The sequence below is a fragment of the Papio anubis genome, chromosome 7, assembly GCF_008728515.1.
Source record: "Papio anubis isolate 15944 chromosome 7, Panubis1.0, whole genome shotgun sequence".
Classification (NCBI taxonomy): domain Eukaryota; kingdom Metazoa; phylum Chordata; class Mammalia; order Primates; family Cercopithecidae; genus Papio; species Papio anubis.
This window is the reverse complement of record NC_044982.1, coordinates 134,206,193-134,224,956: the sequence shown is the minus strand read 5'-3', so window position 1 is coordinate 134,224,956 and position 18,764 is coordinate 134,206,193. Positions and strand designations below refer to the sequence as shown.

The following is an 18,764-nucleotide window of genomic DNA, read 5'->3' as shown; positions in this document are numbered from 1 at the left end:
TAATTATTGACTGAGATGATGCATAGGAAAGTGCCTGGCATACAACTTAACTCATATTATGAACTTTATAAATAAAAGTCATTTATTATTATCTAAAGAATTATTCAGGTATTTCTCCTTTAGCAGAGAGCGAGGTCTGTATCTATCTTCTTTGCCACTATATCTGTAGTTCCAAGCACAATGCTTCACATATATGATGCTAATTAAATATTTGTTGAATAAATGAGTAAAATAAATAAAAGCAAAATAATAAACAGAGCCATTTTCGAGACTACATCACCCTTGATATTTAATTTGTTTCTGGTTTCATTCTAGTTAGATTTTAGAAATTACTAATTTTCATAGATAATATTTTAAATACATGTATCTTGAAGTTTTAGGATTTACTGCAATTACTGAGTAGTTAGAAAGAGGGGCAGTGGGAAACTTATCTTTTAGCTGTTGAATATTCTACCACTTATTAGCATTTCTTATAAATGTCAACATAAGAGGAGAATGGAGGCTTAGAAATATAGTCCCTGTTCAGTGTTAGATGCCCACTCATTGTCCACAGCATATCAGGAACATGCACATGTCCTTATCATTTAATGGGGTGCTGTTTTTTTTTTTGCCTACTGTTCTTGTTTGTCCTATTTTTGTCCTAGCAACCTTATAGAGACTTGCATTTTAAAAGAAAGACTTAGGGAATATTGTAAATGTTCTAAGTAATGGCATATATAGAAGTTCAAATACACTCTTAGACTTAATAGTAGATACATTATTCCACAGCTTACACACAAAAAAATGGTCAGGCCGGCAGCACATGACCCTTTGGGGAGTATACATTATGTTAAAAATGTAGTATGCATGCCTGTATTCCTAGCACTTTAGGAGGCTGAGGTGGACAGATTACTTAAGCCCAGAAGTTCTAGACCAGCCTGGGCAACATGGAAAACCCTGTCTCTACAAAAAAAAGAAAACATACAAACCCGGGCACGGTGGTGTGCACCTGTAATCCCAGTAGCTTGGGAGACTGCAGAAGGAGGATCATCTGAGATTGGGAAGTTGAAGCTGCAGTGAGCCAAGATTGCACCACTGCACTCCAGTCTGGGTGACAGAATGAGACCTTTTCTCCAAAAAAAAAAGTGTATCTAAATATTTGGTTTTATACATTTTTTCAAATAGTGCTGTTTTAAAATAATTGTTTTTAGCGTTAGTTGAGTGTTATGGCACAAATGATGCATGCTAATTTAGGTCATATTCACAAAATTATAAGAATATTACAGATGATTTCATTGTTAACATAAACGTTAATCATTGGTTCAACATATCTATATGCATATTTATATATGTGGTTTACATATATGCACTATATATTGATATAAATGATATTGTTTTATCAAAAACTTACATGCGTAATAAAAATCCAAGTGATAAAAGTTTATTCAATGTAAATTAAGTTTCCCTCCCAAGGCAGACCAAGACCCACTTTCTGAATGCCAAAGTCCTACTCTTCAGAGAAAATTGCCATCACTAATTTTCTCCTTATTCTTGCAGAAATGCCCAACATATATATGTTATTTATGCATATCACTTTTTAAAATTCAATATCAGAGCACTTTTCTGCACTGTGCTTTTTTTAACTGCTTTATCATGGAGATTTTATTCCATATCAGCACATATTAAATGATATATCTAACAATGAAATATGAATGAAAATGTAGTGGAACCCCTGAAGCACCAAGACATGATTCTCCTGCTGATATAATCCTACTTCCCATTTTATGGATAAAGAGGCAGGCTCAAGGAGGTAATGTGAAAAATGAGACAGTGGCCTGGTGCAGTGGCTCACGCGTGTAATCCCAGCGCTTTGGGAGGCCAAGGTGGGTGGATCACAAGGTCAGGAGAGCGAAACCATCCTGGCCAACATGGTGAAACCCCGTTTCTACTAAAAATATTAGCCAGGTGTGGTGGTGCATGCCTATAGTCCCAGCTACTCGGGAGGCTGAGGCAGGAGAATTTCTTGAAATTGGGAGGTGGAGGTTGCAGTGAGCCAAGATTGTGCCACTGCACTCCAGCTAGCCGATAGAGTGAGACTGTGTCTCAAAAAACAAAGCAAAACAAAACAAAACAAACAAAAAAAGAAAATGAGACAGTAACAGAGCAAGGACTAGAGCATTCTGGTTCTCAATCCTGTGACTTTGCATGACACCCTGGAGATAAGTTCAAGAAGTCCTGGAAAAACTGCATCTGGGGAAAACTAAAATATTAAAAGGAAGAGGAAAAAAATCATGGATATAACTATGATGAGTCATTCACACGATTAAATTGCAAAGGGTTCAGGGATCCTGTGTTAAAAGTTTTGCCTGGAAGAGCTTCTATTTCTGACTCAGTTACCGATAAAAACCTGGAGCAGATATTTAGAGCCCTCTGGAGTCTTGCTATGGTTTGAGTCTGAGTGTAATGAGATGCCGCTGCAGTTGCCAGCTCTCTACTTAATTACTAGCCAGTAAGAAGGAACCAGATTCCTTCACCTGCCACTCTAGTCCCACAGCTGAGCCTCTGCCCTGCTGCGCTCCTAGCTTGGAGAGTGGTGGGTCCAAGGGACCTTCTCTATAGGCTGCCAAGAGTCTAGGCTACTTTTGCTGAGGGTTGTTCTGTTCTGTGCCTAAGCCTTGGGTCCCAGGTCAGCCCAGTACATCAATTAGAGCTCCAGGGGCTCTTTTCGTATAAATGCTCTACCTAATTAGGCAAGATATTTTATAAGCTAAAAATTCTATGGAGATCTTGCGTTATCAAATACATTGGGGAGACAATCATTTTCTATTATTTTTAATACCTTACTTTTCTCCTAGGCTAAACAAACTCACCAGGGATCTAGCTTCTATATGGAAGCCCCATCTAACTGCATCTCACAAAATAGCCAAATTTCTCCTCTATGGGAACTTGTCTGAGCTATCTTTAGCAAGCCACCATTTAAGTTTACATATAATTGTGAATTCAGAGGCATACCATTCTTCTAATAGATTGCTATAGTTTAACAGACTTAGAAATTAAAGCATTGAAAATATTTAATGAAGCCAATGGATCCTGACTTTCAATTCAGTTCTGTAAACTACTTTTGAGACCGTACTTAGTATATGTAAGAGTCAATATTAGGTATGTGCTGGAAGCCCCTGTCCTGGGAGTCTAGCTCTTCTGTTACCATTCCCTGAACTGTGTCTGTCCCTGAGCTTAGACTGTACTGCTGCACTGCTCCCTGCACATGACAATAACCTGCAGTTTTCCAAGTTTAGGATTAGGGTTGGGCAGGGTGAATGATCAATATAATAGTTTCTACCCCAAGGAGCTCACACTCAAGCAAAGAATGTAATGCATGGATGAGTAGCTATAATACAAGTAGACATCCTTTAACTATCACTTATGCCTTGTGGGTTTTAAGAGGGAATACGGGCCTTGGGGGGTGGGGGAGCTTCTGGTTGGCCAACAATGAAGAGGTGGTGGCAGTGGTGGAAGAAGAGGTGGCAGCGTGGGTAAGGAGCCTGGAAACGTGAGCAGGGAGGGTAGGTGGTTTGGACCCCCTGGACCTCCATCGTCTCTAGGAAGCATTTGACTGGAGGAACATTGGGAGCAGCTGCTTTTGGACAAATTCTTCTGTTAAAAAGCCAGTTGATGCCACTTGCTTTTGGAGTGGTGGGTTGGCTGGCTCCTCCAGCTGATGGCATTTTGAGGTATGTGGGCCAGCTGTAGCCAGGGCATCCAATGCGGAGGGGGCCACTCTAGAGGCGGGGCCACCAGCACAATGGGTCAATGTGTCACCAAGTGCAAGAATCCCTCATCGACCCTGGGCAACACGAATGGAGCCCCTGACCCCAGGAGCAAATCGCACAGCAGGTGGGGTGCAGGCCACCGGGAGGAGCAGGTGCCACCCTACGGCAAGCCAGGTGGGAACATCCTCATCAATGGGACCAAGAAGGTGGAGGCTGCTGCTGAGGCCTGCCAGCAGCTGATGCTCGGGAGAGTCCACGTTCAATGCCGAGGAGTCTTCCTCGGCATTGACAGTTGAAAGAACTGTTCAGGTGCTACAAAGACGAGCGGAAGATTGCAATTTTGGAGGAAGGGATGGAGTGTTTTTGCGATGACCTTTGTGTCAACCCCACAGAATTTTGAATGCTGCTCTTGGCTAGAAAGTTCGAGGCTGCAACCACGTGCAGATTCAACAGGAAGGAGTTTTTTTGTTGGCGGCAAAGCAGTAAGTGCAGACAGTATTGACGGAATCTGTGCACAGTTCCCTAGCCTCTTCACAGAAGCTAAACAAGCAGATAAATTCAAGGATCTCTACCAGTTTACATTTCAGTTTGGCCTGGATGCTGAAGAAGCACGGCGGTCACTGCACTGGGAAATAGCCATCGCACTGTGCAAACTAGTTTTTACCCAGAACAGTCCTCCGGTATTGGACCAATGGCTGAAATTCCTAAGAGAGAACCCCTCAGGGATCAAGGACATCACCCAGGACACTTGGAATATGTTCTTTAACTTCACTCAGGTGAGGTCCTGACCTCATCAACTATAGCAAAGATGAGGCCTGGCCAAGCCTCTTCGATATGTTTGTGGAGTGGGAAATGGAGCAAAGGAAAAGAGAAGGGGAAGGGACAGGTACACTCAGCCCAGGGCCTGAGCGCTTGTGTCCCAAGAAGCAGACTTAGTAGCTCTGTCCCAGGAGCAGCAGCAAAGATTTGCTACTGCCCTGCAGCCAACCAAGGCATTAGACCTTTCTGGAAATTACTGAAGATTTGGACATTTTCTATTTTACATCTTTCTCTGCCTTGTATCTGAAAGGGCTCTAATATGCTTTATTATATTTTAGGCACTTTTTTTAATTTTTTTGTTATTTTTGTTTCTTTTTTTGGGAGGGAGTCTCCAAAAATATTTGAACCTGGCTACATACATTTTGTGTATTTTTGTTTGAAATCTTCCATAGAATGAGCCCATTATTTATTGCACAAATTAGATTTGTGTCTGTGTCTGTGTGTGTGTGTGTGGCAGGGTGCAGAACAGGGAAGGGGGATGGGACTGTTAGGTTGAATTAACATCACCGGATGATACAATGTCAGATCTCAGTTTTGCATATTGTTTCTCAAGGCAGGTCTGTGCTGTGTGTAGCGCTGTTTACATGGTTGAATTTAGGTTGTCATGATTATTTTAAAATATTTTAATGGCAACATTGACTGTTAACCATATTGCATTAATTCCCAGACGATTCAGAGCTCTTGGAGAGCCAGGGCCAGCCAAGAGCATTCTAAGTCTGGTGACAACCCCCTTTTAAGCTAATTTATCCAAAACCTTTATTTCCCTCACTTCTTTTTAATTCTTTCTTTGAACTATTGCATTTCATGTTGAGTTTATCCATCAGTATTTTGCACGTGTCAGTCAAGTGGACATATTTTGTAAGAACACATTGTACAGAGAACCACTTGAGCACTGAATGCAGAGAAAGCAGTGTTACCTCAGTTTTGCTGGAAGCAGGCTTCTTGAATAGTTTTCTTTCTTTGATGAAGTGTCTGTATTTTCATGTTGTAAGTGGAAATACTTTTTTTTTCATTTGCCTTGGAGCCAAAGTGTTTGTTCCTGGTGGTAGGGAAACTGTGCCTGCGGGCCACCGAACGTAAAGGAAAACTGTGGTACGGAGCTCTGCTTGAATTAAAAACTTCGTTTTTTCTTTGAGTATCCTTAGCTACTTGTCTGGCAAGTGTGGGAGCCAGGGACTGGCCTGAAGTCTGCCAAACATATGCAACACTTAAATGTGTGCTGTTTCCCTTCGTGCCACATCCATGTTGTCACTTAACCCCCAGGAGGTTTTTATTATCTTTTTGTTAATGTCAGGCTGTGAGGTACATGGATGTGCTTTGGTCAAGGAATAGGCCGAGGCGGATACCCAGGTCTGCATGACTCAGTGAGTTTGGCATGCAAGTGCACACCTCCACTTGTTATATAACCTGTTTGTGTAAGTTCACACTTGGCTCTGAGCCACTATTGCTGTAAAAGATATAACTGCCCTGTTGACACTATGCACAAGGGACATGTCTCTTGGGGCTTGACTCAACTCAACATGGCTTGACATGGTGGGCGTGCTGGCGCCCAGAGAAAGAGAGAGTCAGAGCTGTCCGCCTTTACAGACAGACAGAGGGGAGCCAGGAAACAGCTCGGCTCGATGGTGCCCGGAGAGAGAAAGAGTTTTGCTGCTGACCCTGAAGCCAAGGGAGAGCCCGCCATGCAGCTGCAGGTGTGGGGGCAGCAGGAGCCACAGAACCAGAGCAGACAGCTGAGATACAGGTGAATAGTGTAGAGAGCTAGTGTGAGACAGCTGTTGATGAGAGCCGCTGCTGAATAAAATCATCTTTCACCTGCCTACGGCCCCCTGAGTGTTCTTTCTGCTCACCCACCCACTCCCTCCAGACCTCAACATGACCTTTGGCATAGTCATGAACCTGACAATTGCGACGTTGGCAGGATGAGGTGAGTAGGTCTTCGTCCCCTGGGGGCTCCCGGGTCAGCTATGTGGCCGCAGCACGGGCTGTACCCAGTGTCAGCGGTGCTGCTTGGATGAGCCCAAAGGGAAACGCGGAAGGCAGTGGAGAGGTCTCCTGCAAGTGTGGGAATACACAGCACCAAGAAGGAATGCGCCTTTGCTGGCAGCGTGGGATGGGCGTCTCTGACTGCACTGCGGGAAGTACATGCTTAGTTCCACAGGTAAGGGACCTCTCGGTGCAAGCTGAGCCCCTGGGGGCCCAACTGCACAGCTTGGAGCAGGACCTGGGGGTGGGGGACCTCCAGGCACAAGCAGAGCACTTAGAGGCCCAGATAAACAGTCTGGAACAGGAGTTAGCGACAGCTGTCAGCCTGACCTTGAGCCCGTCCTCCTGGCGGGACACTGCCATTCGGTCTGATGCCGAGGAGGCTCCTCCACTGCGGGATCACCCTGTGATCCGTCAGAAGGTAGAACATGAGCAGCAGTAGGATCCCAGGGGAGATCCCAGGAGCCCCCCCCCGCCCCCCCACAGTGGTGGAACACACCTCTTATAGTGCTTTTGCCCCCACTGAGTTGAGGGAAGTAGGTAAACAGTCCAGCAGCGTCCGAAGGAGCTGATAGCATTTCTTGCTCCACCTCTGAGATGGAGAAGCTGGTTTCTATCACAACTCACCCCTCCCTTCATTGGCGGTTGCAGCTGTGCCAACGGTTGACACAAGGGCAAGGTGACTACACGCAAATCAAGTGGCTGATGGCAGCCATACGGACTGTTTGGAACGATGCCAGAGAGACACCAGAAACTGTGAGTAAATGGCAATCATACACTGATTTGGTGCAGGTGCTCCGGGAGATGGCTATGCAGAAGTGTTTGACAGGAATCCCTGGGGCCAGACGATGAACGCTTTACCTCCCCAACGAGGGATCTTGTGCTGAGTTCAGCCGCCCAGGGTGCTTTGGCTCTCTAACTGCTGTTCTCACCCCTTATGTGGGGCACCGCATACATGAAGTGACTACTGCTATGGCAGCTCTTGGGGAGGCAGAAGGTGGGAATTGGGAGTCCACTCCATAAAGAAGGGCAAGGTGCCCTCTTCACAAGTAACCATCCCACGAGATTAAAAGGGGCCCCAGAGAGTGACCCACATGCAAATGTAGATTGATTTACTTGCAGCTGGGGTTGCTAGGGAGAAAATTGACAGGCAACTCAATGGAATGCTGTTGGCTCTGTGGAGGCAATTGTCCTCAGAGCTGCAATTCTGAAGAATGCCCAAGGAGGGGCAAGACAATGTTGTTCAACTCAGCCCCACCTGGAAACTGCAGCTCAAGGACTATTTGCAGACAGGCGAAGACATTACGCCTTTCCTGTTTGATTAGGGAACTGACGGCGGTGCCCAACTCTGGGGAGAACTGGACAACCGGAGGCTACATGTGGAGCTGGCAATCCTCTGGTCCCCCACTAATGTACAGCCGGTCCTAGCACTGGTAGATACTGGTGCAGACTGCAGTCTAGTTTATGGGAACCTGGATAAGTTTCAGGGCAGAACTGCATTCATTGATAGTTATGGGGGCCAGTCTGTGATGGTGTGTTCATGGATAAACACCCCCTGGACCGGGAAAGCAGTTAGTAACTGTATATACTGCCCTTCAGGCTCATAAGAGCGTGGCAGGAAGGGCTATAGACATTGTGCGGACGACTTTCCCAACAGCAGGGTGGGTACACTCGTGGGTAATGACTCCGTGGACTGGGACAGCACAGACTTCCACTTTAGCAAAGTGGGGAGCCTACTTACAGCAGTGAGGTACACTGATTACAAGTCCCTTAGCAGCAGAGTTACAGGAAGTCTTGGGACCTGTACTCCTAATGCAAAATAAGGCCATGGGGCCTGAGGCACCCCTACACCCTAAGCATTCATCGTTAGGAAGGGCATTTTCCCATTCCTAATAGGGCATGGTACACAGATATGTGTAGGCAGGGAGCTACTGCTGCCTGGTTTGCTGCCGCAGTCCAGCCTAGTACTAACACCACATGCGTTAAAACCAGGTGTAGGCGCAGTAGCTAATGAGCTGAACTCAGGACAATGTGAACAGTAATCACTAAGGAGGTAGCACCTATGGTAATCTGTGCCAATAGCTGAGCAGTTTATTGAAACTTATGTATGTGATGGGCCTGTGTGCCCAGAGCCTATGTGTATGTGTCAGGCCTGTGTGCCCAAAGTTTATATGCCAGGCCTGTGTGTCAAACCTGTGTATAAAACCTGTGTGTCCTGTGCGTCCATGTCTTCCTCAGCCTAGGGGGTGGAGTGTAAGGTACGTGGATGTGCTTTGGTCAACGAATAGGCCGAGGCGGATATCCAAGCCAGTTTGGTGTGTGAGTGCGCACCTTCACTTGTTATATAACCTGTTTGTGTAAGTTCATACTTGCCTCTGAGCCACTATGGCTGTAAAAGATATAACTGCCCTTTTGACATTGTGCACAAGAGACACGGCTCTTGGGGCTCGGCTCAGCTCAACATGGCTTGACATGGCGGGCATGCTGGTGCCCAGAGAAAGACAGAGTCAGAGCTGTCTATCTTTGCAGATGGACCCTGGGGAGCCAGGATACAGCTTGGCTCGCTCGTGCCCAGAGAAAGAGTTAAGCTGCTGACCCTGAAGCCAAGGGAGAGCAGGCCATGCAGCTGCAGGTGTGGGGGCAGCAGGAGCCACAGAGCCGGAGCAGACAGCTGAGTTACAGGTGAACAGTGTAGAGAGCTAATGTGAGACAGCTGTTGATGAGAGCTGCTGCTGAATAAAATCATCTTTCACCTGCCTACGGCCCCCCGAGGGTTCTTTCTGCTCACCCACCCACTCGCTCCAGACCTCAACATGACCTTTGGAATAGTCGTGAACCTGACACAGGCTCATTTGCGGGTAATGAGATATGTGATAACTGTTTTAGGTTCATATGACCCTCCTCTCCTTTCCCTCCCCCTAAATATATGTGTGTACATATACATATAAAATATGTATATACTGTATTCTTTTGTTTCTTTGCCTGCTGAAACCAACCATAAAAGAGGGAGCTGCCTTCAATACCTAAAGTATAAGAAGAGTGCTGGGGAATGTCATTATGGAGGCGTTCCCATCCGAATTTGGATTATTTCACTAAAGAGAACATGAGTTTACTCAGCCCTTTCCTCACAGGAGGGAGGGTTCAGTTCCCCTGACTTCACACACTCACTCCATAAGGCCTGCTTTGAAAAACTGACACAGGGGCCCGTGGAGCTGACTCTGATCCTACCTGGTTTCAGTAGAAGGTCCACTTTTTGTTTTTCTGTTGAAAACCTATGTCCTCAGAAAACTGTACTGGAAAAGTGGGTGGCAGGAAGTTGTATAGTTCAGCTTCCAACACTTTGGAATAGATTAAAAAGAGAATCTTTTAAGTGAAAACTTAAAAAATAACAAATAAAAGGGCAATACAACAAACAGGCTGTAGAAAAGACAGTGTCTCAGGTATTACAGAGGCCTAAAGAGAACCTGTGAGGAAGACAATTCTGAACCTTACCTCAAATTGTAGTAGCTTAGTTAATTAATTAGTATTATAGCACTTATGACCAATGAAGGATAGATGTTTGTAACATGTAATGTGTTCAGATAAATACAAAGTCACAAAGGATTCAACACAAATGACAAATGGGCAAAATATTTAAGGGATACCTCCAAAGTGATAGAATGTAATTAGTAAATATTTTAAAAGCGAGTTCAACCTTACTAGAAAGAAAAAATGAATTAAACAATGTTGTATCATATTTTGCTTAGTATATCAGCCAACATTTTAAAAGTATATAAACCAAAGTTGTTGCATTGTAGTGCAAAAATAAATATTTGTCAAACGAATCAATAAGTGGAGAGATGCATTGATGACTATTAGGGAAAACATCACGTACAAAACCATGGTTGAATTCTATGCATAGGAATTAAGGTACATATAGATGCATGGAAAAGTACTTATGGGATGATATTCATTGCTCTTTATCTTTAGGTTCCTTATCTGTAAAATGAAGAAAATAAATGCATTACTTAAGATTCTTTTGTAATTTTTCCTCAATTTTCTTTTACACCTAAGTTCCTGTTATAGTGTTAAATTTCCTGTATTTTTGAAATAAAACTGTGAAATAAGGGCTTACAAATGTTAAAAATGGTAAATTGAACATAAATTACTATGGTGGGATGGGAGACTAGACAGAGTTCAAAGAATGGTAATAGAAGAGCTTGGATCCCACAATTGCCTGTAGTACAAATTGACGTATTAGCTATACCTAAACTCGAAAGGCAGACTATGAGGACTGAGCCCTGTGACTATAATCCAAGTCCTAGGGTCTAGTGGAAAGATTTTCAGGTCAATAGAAAGTAGTCCAACATGATCCATTTGAGAAGGACATCCTGAACAATGAGAATTCTATTTGTGATTTATCTCTACTGTAGCTGCATATTCCCTGAAATATCTTTACTCTTAATGAAGCTTCCTTGTGCATTTGAATCAATAGAGTAGGCTGGCCTGGAATGAAAAGGATGAGGGGAAGTAGCCCTGACAAATAAACCAGAGAGAGAATGGGAAAGGCTAGGACTTGTAAGATGAAAGAAAACAGACCTATCGGTAGTGAAGAGTTGGGAAGTAGAGCTGCCTGCATTGTCGAGTACCTAGAAACCCTATGCAGTGTGGTTAAAAGTGTGCTCCTTCCTATTTCAGAACTACCAAAGTTCTTTCTAAAAATGCAGACTGCTGGGCTTAACTCAGAACTACTGAATCCCAGTCCCTGAGAATGTGCATTTTAAACGTTTCAAAGTGATTCTCATGCACTTTCAAAAGTTTTGAGAACCATCAAACATCAGCATGCTTAATAAACATCAGGAAGCTTATAAAGAAATGAGGTATTCCTGGATCGGATCCCACCACTGGAGTTTCTGATGCACTGAAGCTGGGATGCTGTCAGAGTCTATAGGTTTAGCAAGCATCTTGGGTTTTTGAGGCAGGTGGTTTACAGATTATACTTGGGGAAACAATGTTATAGGTTCTTTGAATATAGTTAAATATTGGCATAAAAGAATCAGATGACCAGACTATGATTTGAAATTAAGCACAGCATCAGCAATGGCACATTAATTCCTTCTTTATTCATTTATTTTTATGATAGTCCAATCCTGGTGAATTTGTTTGACATTTAAATAGACATAATGTGAGAATTTTGTGAAATAATCTTGTTCTTTCTCTTTCTCACACAATCACTATGGGTTATAACAGCAGGGAGTAACTTTTGTGAGCTCACGTCCAGAATGGAAGAAGTGATTTCACCTGATTAATAAACCTCCCAGCATTGTTTAACAGTTGGGTGCAGCTGAAACCTGCATCAGGAGTAGCTAGTCTTGTAGTATCAAACACCTTCCTTCTAGCTGGCTCAGCTTTTAAGACTGGAAACCCGAACAAAGTGAGGAAGAACTAGGCTCCCGGAAAAAAGAAAAGGAAAAAAGAAAGTTGAGTTCTCTTGCTGGCTCCAGAAGGAACTCCTAAAAGTGAGTACCTGGTTCTTAGGTAACAAGTGATTGTTGATGGTCTTTTGCCTGAACACAGGCTTGATACTGGTGGAGATCCAGGGAAATGAGCGCTTCAAAACTCTCATGGGGAAAATTTTGGATTTAGAGTAAGCGGCATAACTCAGTGGTAATTCAGACCTTGGACAAAAATGTGACTCAAAGGGCCTCTTTTCTATCTCCTCCCCTGTTTCCCCACTCCGCTCCTCACCACACACAGACATTTTAGTTATTCTGTCATTCTTTCCCTAGAAAGTAACATAGTGGATGGGCAAGGAATGTTCATAGTAAAACCAGTATTTTAGGCCTAGGACAACAGGATCTGAGGCTATGGAAAATTCTTTGTCACTTTCATTGATTTTGAGAAATGGCACTTTTTATTATTTTTTTGCCCTTCCCAAATTTTTAGTAACTTAAAGCACAGTCACCTGTCTTAGCTAAGATAAAGACTGAAAAGGTTTTTGCTTAATAATGTTTAGTTTAGCATGTTTTAAGGAAAGTAAGACATTCTTTGGGCTGGGCACGGTGGTAGCAGTTGGAACAAAAGAAGTTGATTGAGAATGCTTATGCAATAAATTCTCTGCCCAAGAATCTCCTGCCAGCATTTTATTTGCTTAAAATGTGGATGCTTTTAACATTTTGTTTTCATAAGAATGATTGGCTGTTCACTTTCAACCCTTTCTTCCCCCGCGTTTTGTTTTCGCTTTTGAAAACCACTCCATCGCAGAAGCAACAGGGACGCACATCAGTGGTGTCTTCAGCCCCTGAGTGTGCTGCTCTCACAGGCTAAGCTGCAGCTCCAGGGAGATGAGCAGGTATTTGGCCTCAAGCCCAGTTTTCTTCCTGTTGTCAACAAACTGTTGATTTCCCTACTCAGATATTTTTTTTTCTCACTTTCTTATCTCAAGTCGTGTTTTTACTAACAGCTTGTTAACGGTCTTTTTGGTTGGGACAAAGGTGAAAATAGTAGTAATTTAACCTTCAACCTTTCATAGTTTATAAAGTCTCCCACTCCCTCAGTCCATGACTTGGATATTTTTATGTCTCACTATTGAGTCATTTTAAAGTCTGTCCCTGGCTGTGACAGCAAGGCAGTGCTGAGCACAGGGACTGTCCCCATCCTCATAGCTGATATTACGCATTGTCTAGGGATAGTGGAGACTCCACTCCCATTGTCTGGTGACTGCCGGGTTCCACAGGGATTCAGAAATGGACTGTTTTCTGAGGCAAAGACAAATGGTCAGGTAAGGATTCTGAAGATAGATGCTTCTTCCTGAAAGTGCCTGTCACCAGAGAGCCTCTCTCCCCCACACCGTGGAATTTATCTGCTACTCTAAGTCATAGGCTTGTGAATGTGTTTGAGCCATTGCTCAGAGCTTCAAAGTACTTTTGAAAGTGATGAGACAAGAACAATTTTTTGACAGTCGCAGCATATATGCTTTCATGGCTCTGCAGCAGGCAGAAGTCAATGTGGGATTTCTTCTCCCATTTTAGTTTGTTTCTGATGATATATGAAGTGTAGGAAGCTCTATGTTTCATGTGAATTTAACAATGTAGGATTCAACCAATTATCTCCTAACTCGCCAATTTTTTTTTCTAAAGTTTTGCAGACTCACATTTTCATAATACTACAGAGTATGGTTAAATGTGCGGGTTCTAGGTTTAGTTTCTAACTTAGACCACTTACTAGCTATGTGAGCTTGGGCAGGTTACAAAATAATGATGGTGTCTCAATTACTTTCGTTAAAAAGTGGGGATTAATAATAATGCCTAATCTGTAGAGTTGTTGTGAGGATGAAACGTTGGTACGCTCAGTGATGTGTCTGGCACATCAAAAACGAACATCAGCCATTGGCATGAATAACAGAAGAACTTAACAGAAGAACTTATTTGTCCTAGGTGACCATGTGTGCCTCAATGAATCAGCACGCTTAGGGTAGAGCTCACCTGGTTGAGTAATGAATTAACTTCCTAATTGGAATCAGGGAGGAATTCTTAGAGGACAAATTCTTGGAGCTGCTTAGGTGTTGATTTCTAAACAGAATGCAACTAAGTTCATCTATATTCCAGGCCAGCACGTGTCCATCTCCATTACCACCATGTGATTGGAAGCACGCTGTAATAATTCCAAGAAGCTGACACAATCTTTTTTTGGAACAATGTTAATTTCGGATTGTATTTAGGTGTATTCAATAGCCATAAATCACAGAGTTTCCAAGAATGAGATTGAGAGTCTGTTGGTACTCACAATCTTCACTCAAAGGCATGACTCAATTTTTCTTTACACTGGAAAATATACCACATATAACATGCTATAGGATTCTCAAAGTAGGTATCTAATGTTTTGGTTAAAAATATTTTTCATGGGGGGAGAGGGGAAGGATAGCATTAGGAGATATACCTAATGTAAATGACGAGTTAATGGGTGCAGCACACCAACATGGCACATGTATACATATGTAACAAACCTGCACGTTGTGCACATGTACCCTAGAACTTAAAGTATGAAAAAAAAAATTTACAGTCAGACTCTGAGTATTACTTTATGTATATTTTTAAATGATTCTCTTGATACAAGTAATATTATAAAAATTAAGATATTAATTATCACACTCCCATATCAAGTTGCTTTTCTTTTACATGGATTTTTTTCCAATCCATCTTTTTAGATTAATGTATGCTTTGTATATTAGAGATAGCTATATAATTTGGCCTTTTGTCCTTATTCATTTAGCCTCATTTACTATGAATATTTTTCTTTATAAAAGATACTGTTCATAATTATTCATTTTAATGTATAGATAACATTCTATTGAATGGATGTACCTTGTTTTACCATTTCCTTGTTGGATATTAAGGTTGTTTCTATAATATTGTTAACACTACAGAATATAACTTCACACAAAATCTCTTTCCCTTTCTCTTGGATTTCTTCTCTAGCCATCAACTTAAAAAGCAGACTTAGGCTAGGCAGGGTGGCTCACATCTGTAATTTCAGCACTTTGGGAGGCTAAGGCAGTGGATGACCTGAGGTCAGGAGTTCGAGACCAGCCTGACCAACATCATGAAACCCTGTCTCTACTAAAAATACAAAAATTGGGGGGGTGGGGTGCATGCCTGTAATCTCAGCTACTCAGCAGGCTGAGGCAGGAGAACCACTTGAACTGGGAGGCAGAGACAGCTGAGATTACCAAACTGCACTCCAGTGTGGGCAACAAGAGTGAAACTCTGTCTCAAAAATAATAATAAATAAAAAGCAAAATTATATTTATAATTGCTAACTTGATTATTGTATTCTCATAAAACATTAGCTCCTTGGTGTAGAAGGTCTTCAGAGAATAAAGGTGTAGTGTTTGGAAGAGAATACAAAGCATAGCAACTGAGAGTAGATGGAGTCGTCTCCATAAGAGAACCATTTATTTTCTCAAAAAACATTAACTTAGTATATGGCATGTTACAGGCACTCTATTAGGCCCTGAGGGTAGAACGGTGATAAAAAAAAAAGTTACAGTTCTTGTCCTCTTAGAGTTTGAATCTAGTACGGGAGTCATTTTAATAAAATAATTGGACAAATAAATAATAAATCACACTTCTATTAGCCACAACAACAAAATGTGCATGTGCCATGAAAGTTTAACTATGGGAGTGGCCAAGAGAAGAAGCTAGAGGAAGGAATATTTGAGATGAGTTTTCAAGGATGAGCAGGAATTAGAGTAGGATATGCTGGGTGTTTTCTAGGCAGTGGGGGGAGCATCTGAGCTAGTCCTGTGGTAGGAGGAGAAAGGCTCATTGGAGACAAGAAAACCATGCTACGTAGGTGGGGCACAGACATGGAGGCCTCTTTTTTCTATGACAGGAAAGAACGTTGCTCTAGAATGTTTACTCTAAATGTGAATGGGAGAATTGAATCAATGTCTTCATTATTTTTACTCTGCAAACTTCTCAGCTACCGTAAAAACTGGTTCTAATATTGGTAAAAAGGCCTTCGAAGTTGCTTCATGGGCTATTTATGCTTATTAGAATATTCCATTTATAATAAAAAGAAGCTGTCATATTATGATATAGCTCTTTTTAAAAAGAAATTCTCATCTGTAACTTGTTGTCAGTAAAAGACATTTCATTGTCAAGATGACCTCTGAGCGAATATAAACATTCTGGTTGACATTAAAGTTGGCCAGTTCTCCGTGGCGACTATATATTGCAGATGAAAGGAAGTCAAATTGCTTAAACATCTCTTATTCTCAGAGTTCTCCAATCTAATGACTTCTTCACTAGGATATCAACTTTCTAAATGTCAGGACAAATTACAACTATTTATGACTCAGTCTTTCTTGAGCTATTAAAGATTCAAAATGCCTGCCCTTTCACTCCGGCATGGAGATAGTGATGAGTGGAGTTTGCAGTGCTTTGGCTCCATACAGATGCTCATATGTGATAAATGGATGTGTTATGGTCACTTCACATTTTCATAGCACTTTAAATTTTCTAAAGCATCTTCATGTTTCCTTATTGTATTAAATGTCCATTTTTAGAACTGGAATGGACTTTAAGGATCATTTGATTTAAAGGGGTTTTTAATGAAAAAAGCATGTGTGTCATGTAACCTAAGACAGTATGTGTTAACTGTGACTTGTGAGTTAATTGGTTACAAATCAGTTTAGGGGGTTGTGACTAGGATTTCCAAAGTATAATATATTGAAGTGCAGTAAGAATAATGTTTTCTGAAACTTTTGTTTCAGTAGCATTTGTGCTTGTAAGCATAAACATGTGTTTATCTGGTCATGCTTGAAATTTAAATACTATGATAAAGTGAATAAGTAATGATATTACTGATTTTTTAAAAGCAATGGGCTTGGTGAGCTGTGTTCAAACTGCAGCCTTGTAACCCGCTAGCTAAGTGACTGTTGGAAAATCAAATAAATCCTCTGCAACACAGTCTCCTCATTCTAAACTGGAGCTAATACCAATTGTGTGAATCTGGCTTCAATTATAATGGAGGGCATATATGAAAAAGGTTCCCAGACGATGTTTAATCTGTATTAATAGTTTTTGAAATCCAACACATATTCACATATAAACTGAGAGACTTACAAATGAACAACCAGGTATTATTGACTTCATTTTACAAATGAAGAAATGGAAGCCAATGGGGGCAAATGGCTAATTCAAGACCACTTAACAAGAATGAATCACAATCAAATCCAGCTCTCCGGGCTTTTGGTCTTTCGTACTTACCTCCATACTTGTCCCTCACATTTGGAATTTCTTTCCCTGCCTCAGGTTCTTTATTCCTTTTTATATTAGGCAGAAAATAAATAACAATCCCCTTGTGTTTTATTAACCTAAACCTCTGATCTCAGAGTACCATGCTTATGTCTTACAGAGGACATCACTAACCATAAACTATTGACTTACATCAACAGAGCATGCAGTATTGAAGAAACAAACAATGGGATGTCAGAAACTTTTATTTACATTATTTTTAATTTCAGTGATTAACTGTGATTTTTAAATAAGACATTTAATCTTTCTGTGTCTTATCAGAAAGGTTGGTATTGAACTAGGTGATGGCTAAGAACTTTTTTGCTCTAAGTAGTTTGAGAATGTAAGTATTCATTACTTACCAGAAGCCGTTATTAATGGTGAAATGCATAAGGTGATCAGTAGTTCTTGTTTACTAAGCCACTCTATACATTGTTCTAGAGGCTTTCTATTAAAATCTTTCAGTGTCAGGTTTGTAGAGACTTCCCGTGGGAATTAATGTATTCATTTGCATTTATAAGTTTGTGAACTGCAGGAGGAATAAAATACTACCCTTTCCACTCCTTGTTACTGAACTACTGCTTAACCTGTAAGATTCAGATCACATGACATAATTTCTGCAAAGCTGTCCCACTCACCCAGGTGGAAACAATCACATCTAAAGCCCTTAGTTATACCACTCACCAAAAGGCAGTGTGATTATTTTTGTGTCTGTCTCCTATACAAGACTGATGTATCCTCAGAATCGAGACTGCTGCCTGGCATATAATAGATGCCCCATAAGTATTTACTGGATGCAAAAAGACTCTAGAAACATTTGTTAAGTCTCTGTGTATCTGTCAGTGAATGTAGTATACAGAACAATTTACATATTCTTCCATGATAGAAGGATACATTTATGGTAGAAACAATAACGAAGAGGATTGTGACGACTTGACTAACCAACAGCCTTGATAACTTGCAGGATACTTCCTCTATGACCCTTGAGCCACCCTCTAAGAGCAGCTCTGCAACCCATGCATTGCATCTTCTTTCAATATTAGCTATCTCTACAGAGCCCACATTGTTTTCTGGTGGAAACGTTTATTTAGAGCTGCAGAGAGTAGGATTGAGTGGGAAAGAGATGAGTGCACAGAGAGTATGGGATATTGGGGAAGAGTGTGGTTCTTCCTCGGAATGGAACTATCACCTTAAGAATCATCTCTGTTTGTAAGTGCGCCAAGGCTCCTTGGGCACTTTCCTCCCATGTTTACCAAATTTGGATAGATGGAGGTAGAGTTAATTCATAGCAGATGAGTAACCAATAGCAATTTAGGTTCTAAGTTGATTAATCTAGGTAAGGGCAAAGTTTATTCAAGAGAGATAGCACAGGCTGGGCGCGGGTGGCTCACGCCTGTAATCCCAGCACTTTGGGAGGCCGAGGTGGGTGGAT

General features: G+C 41.8%; 1 protein-coding gene and 1 pseudogene across 1 annotated transcript in view; both read left to right on the top strand.

Moving 5' to 3' along the window:
* Positions 1-2,062: 2,062 nt before the first annotated feature.
* Positions 2,063-6,387, top strand: LOC110743686 (annotated as a pseudogene).
* Positions 6,388-6,500: 113 nt separating this feature from the next.
* The window catches only part of LOC116275828 (protein unc-13 homolog C), a 234,625-nt gene continuing 222,361 nt past the window's right edge, over positions 6,501-18,764 (top strand). Inside the window, exons 1-2 of the mRNA XM_031668662.1 lie at positions 6,501-6,729; positions 7,206-7,310. The gene's annotated coding sequence lies outside the window, so the exon portion shown is untranslated. The remainder of the gene's footprint in view (positions 6,730-7,205; positions 7,311-18,764) is intronic.